The sequence below is a fragment of the Saimiri boliviensis genome, chromosome X, assembly GCF_048565385.1.
Source record: "Saimiri boliviensis isolate mSaiBol1 chromosome X, mSaiBol1.pri, whole genome shotgun sequence".
NCBI classification, from domain to species: Eukaryota; Metazoa; Chordata; class Mammalia; order Primates; family Cebidae; genus Saimiri; species Saimiri boliviensis.
Genome location: NC_133470.1, coordinates 56614151 through 56618879, shown reverse-complemented (window position 1 = coordinate 56618879; position 4729 = coordinate 56614151).

The window sequence follows — 4729 nt, the reverse complement described above, 5'->3', positions numbered from 1 at the left end:
ATATGTATAGCGGTTTAGACTTTTCAAAGCTTCTCCCCACCTCCGCTGCCCTATCTAATCTTAATACACTTTATGAGTTCAACTAGGGAGGTTTTTCATTTTTTCATCTGTTTTTCATTTTTCTAATTTGTTTTCCCTTCCTTTCTCTTTTTCTTTATATACATTTTTTTTTTTTTCAGTAAGCGGGATACTATGATATTATTTTAACCTGGCTCCTGTAGCTCAACCCCAGGGCCTGTTGTTAAAACCACTATAAAATTGAGAGCTGGAGCTATCATAGTTTGTAGTCCAGGAACCAGGGCTCCTGGAAAACCTGTCTCTTGTGCTGATGCCTGGTTTGCTGGTTTATTTGGAGATAACCGTGATTTTTATTTCTCTATATAGAATGACCAAGGAAGTTCCCACTGACTCTTTGAGAACTCTGTATATGCAAAGCCCTTGGAATAGCCTCTAATTAGCCAAAGAGTATGGTAACATTGTTGACTGAACCACAACCATAAAAGTGTGCTTCCAGCACTTCTGCTGTTACATCATAGTTCACATTGCCAACATAGATGGAACCTACACCAGCCTCCATCTTCTCCTCAGTGGGTGATCACTCAGCTAGCATTGTCGAGAAGTAGACTTATATTCATCTGCTTGTCTACTTTCTTCTGTAGCTCCTGGAGCTTTTCAGCTTCTTTATCCATCACCCTTACTTGTGCTCCACGTCCTCAATGCTGCCATTCCCCAGATCATCCATGAATAGTCCTGGCTCCTCTTTCTCATCCTGGCTGTCAAGGGCTCCTGATCCCAGGACCAGGGCTTCCTCTTTGGGCTTTGGTTCAGGCTTGGGCTTTAGCAGCAACTCCTCAAACTCCAGTTCCTCAGACTCTATGCTGTTCTCATATTCCATTGCACCCTCAAATTCTCAATCCTGGCCCTCCATCTGCTTTGGCAAAAGATGGTGCCACCACTGCCCTAGCCCAGAGCCTGGACACTTGCAACTGCAGCTACTGCTGCCACTCCAAAAAGGTATTTTTATTCTCATGGCATAGATGAGGAAACCGAGGCTTGTAAAGTTTAAATGGCTTGCTCAATTCCACACAGTTTGAAAATGATAAAGACAAGATTCAACCATCTTCTATATTCTCTATTTTTACCTTTTCTAAGAGATGGGGTTTTGCTATATTGCCCAGCCTGGACTTGAACTTTCAGGCTCAAGCAATCCTCCTACCTCAGCCTCCTGAGTAGCTGGGGCTACAGGTACATACCACTGTACCCAGCTCAAGAGTCAGATATTATCTGACTCTACAGACTGTGGTCTCTGAACTACCATATGCCATATTGCATGAATGTCTCAACCACCTTGAGCTCGGAATGGCGATGTGCAAATACTGTGGCATTGGCTTTCGTTGGTTAGAGGAAACATTTTGACTTCTTTAACCTACCATCTTTATCTGTGAGGATGACTAGCTCAATGTCAAGATGTTCCACACTGGGCTAAGACAACAAAAGTCATGAACAATGCAAAATCATAAGACTTTGGTCTGTGTTCTAGCTCTGATATTGATCCTTGATAAATCTTTGAATTCCTTTGTGCCTCAGTTTCTACAGGTTTCTTAACAATGGAAATAGCACCTGGCTTACAACTTCTGTCATTGGAAAATCATATGGGAATAAGTAATAATACAAATAATAGAAGAAAATACTTGTAGAACAGTAAGATTGTGTGAATGTAAAAGATTATTAATGACTCACCTTTGGTTTTGATAAATATGGAGTTTTATTAGTTAGGAGTACTGGTTGCAAGAGAAGCCCAGTTGAGTTCACTTAAGTAAAAAGAAAAATTTCATAACTTAGCCTACAGAGCTGTTTGTAAGTAAGCCTATAGAGATGTCTCACAGGAAAAGAATTCTACTGGGCCTCAGATGCAAGTGGAATAAGAACTCAATACTCTCAAGACTGTTTCTCTCCCTCTATTGTCTCTGCTTCTCTTGGCATATCTTGTCCTCTCTCTACTGACCGCTTTCTTTATTCGAAGTCCACATGGGAGAAAATGGCCATTGCTAACATTGCTACAGTTCAAATTAACAACCAAACTAAGCTAAGATCTCTTGGTCCAAAAGTTCAGGCGAGGACTCACTTTATAAGCTTGGATCAGATGTCCACCTTTTTGCCAATTATTTGTCACCACATAGTGGAATCTCATTGTAGGAACATCTTAGACCTCAGTAACCATGTAAATGGGGAGGTTCCTTTTGGAAAAATGGAGGGAGAGTTTTCTTAAATGAGAGTTTCTGAGAAGACAATCAAATAAATAGATTTCCTTTACAGAGTCAGAAAGTACAAATTTTTTACAACTACTACAGCCTGAGGACCTTATTAGTGAGATTTGGAGATAAGTTTCTCTGTGTTTATCAATAGAGCTGTGCTCTCTCCTAACCCTATCAATGATCCATCCAATGTCTATGTTTGGGGCTGCTAAACAGCATTCCCAGAGATATTGACCAACACTTTGCCATCTTCTTCCTTTGCAGAAGAATAGATGAATGACTAGTGTTCTAGGGGACATAATATAAGAAGTCTTTTAGCTGTGACATTTAATGATTTTACTATTGTAAGTCTATAGTGGCAACAGTTTTCATCCACCTGGTGTGATATCTAAGTAACCTGAGCTTTATTGATATTCCCCAGAATACTACCATTCGTTTTCTGTTTGTTGTAAGGCCAAGCCTTCAATTCAATGCCCCTTTTGTTAGGAGTGATCACCCATGAAGTTTTTGCAGTTATTGGTACATCGATATGAATGAATTGACCAGATCATTTCCTTAGGGCATATTCACTCAGAGAGGGGAAAAAGGAGAACATTGGGAAGGCAATGAAAATGTGGGCTTCCTGTCAGGGAAAACAGGAAAATTGAGCACAAGAAGGAATGACTGGAGGCTCAAAAGACAAAGGTTTGCTCCTTCAACATTACAGAGAGTTACACCTTCCTGGCTATACAAAGTGCCTGGATACCACCAGCAACTAGGCTAATAATGTTGATGACATTCTCATACCTTTCAATCTTATCAGTCTCCTGGTCAGGATTATGTAATAAGATGCTCTCTGGTGCCTATAGCTAGCAATCCTGCCCTTGCAATCAAATAGGAACACAGCTACTAATAATTTCATCAGTTAACAAGATTTCCTCTGTGTGTCATCTAATTAGATCTTCACAACTTTTCTATCAAATATGTTGGACAATGACTATTACTCCATTGGACAAACTGAGAATCAGTGGAATTAAATATTACAGGCACATTATAGGTATATGTTACAAATGTATACTCTACAAAAATAAGGATCTTGTCTGCTTTGTTTATTGTTCTTATCTATGGCCCCTTGCACCAAGCTAGATATTTAGGAGGAACTCAATTGCAATTTGTTGAGTGAATAAATTAATTTTATTCACTTGGGCTCATATCTTCTCTGAATCTCAAGCTTATGCTCTATGTTGTTAGGGAAGCAAACAAGAAATTATATTTGGAGAACTCATTAGGCCCTATGTATACATATTTTATTTAATCCTCATTATAATTCTGCAAAGTAGGGATTATTCATTCTCTCTGAGATTCAGAGAGGTGTAACTTCTCATAGCTGGGAACTTACAGAGCTGGTGTTTGAACCCAGTCATCTTGCCTCCATAGCCCTCAAGACTGCTTTTATATAGAATTGCAATATCATCTCCCCTCATTTCCCAGAGTCAGAATGAGAGGAAAATGAATGAACACAAGTCATCAAAGAGATCAAAATGCTGTCCAAAGTGAGAGACAATCATTAATATTGCTGGCTCATTCTGTCAAACTTTATTTTTTCTTGATAAAAATTTACCTTTCCCAAACCCATTTTCTTCAAGAAGCTCACCTTAACTGTGAAGGATTTACAGTGCCTGAAGTCACCCACCTGCTGACTCAGGCCCTTCTAAACTTCTAATAGCTGCAATGAAAGAAAGTTTTCAATGTGTATATTTTGTTTCCAAAGTCTTTCTGGACAGAGGTTATACCTTTGATAGTTTATAGAAATAACCACCATTCAATTATGAAGCTCAATAATTATTAAATAAAACCATTTACTCAGTGGTAGATAGCAATAACAACAACAACAACAGTTTTTAAATCACTTCCATGTGCATTGCGCTTTGCAATCTATAAAGTGTTGTCACTTCCAGTAACTCAGTTCAGGACTTTGATCTCTCACTCTTATACTTGTTTATCACCCTTTTCAGTTCTTAAAACCAGCTGTGTTTTCACTTACCACATTTTGGTCAAAAGTTTACATTTTATTAGACTATTGGTCCAAAACCAGAGATGCCCGACCTGATTTTTCAACACCTTGGGAAGCTTTTGCTCACATTATTTCATTAGACTGTCTTCGAAGGCTCGGCTCAAAGTTTACTTTTTCTGTGAAGCATACCAGATCCACTCCAACTCACAGTGCTCTTGTCCTTCTCAGAAGGCCTGAAACACTTCTGCCACTCACTTGGCACTTAGCAGAGTAATATTTTGTATACATCCTCACTACCCAGCAAAAAATTGCTGTTCAATAAATGTTGGTTGATCCAAGTAATGTACCTTGAATTTTCCCATATGTATGGAAATGAAATTTATTTCAATCAAAAAATATTCAATGCTTACTTTTGTTCATATTGCATTTGCTTATGTTGCTCACTCTATACAGCATGTAATAGAGAGAACCTTGCATATAG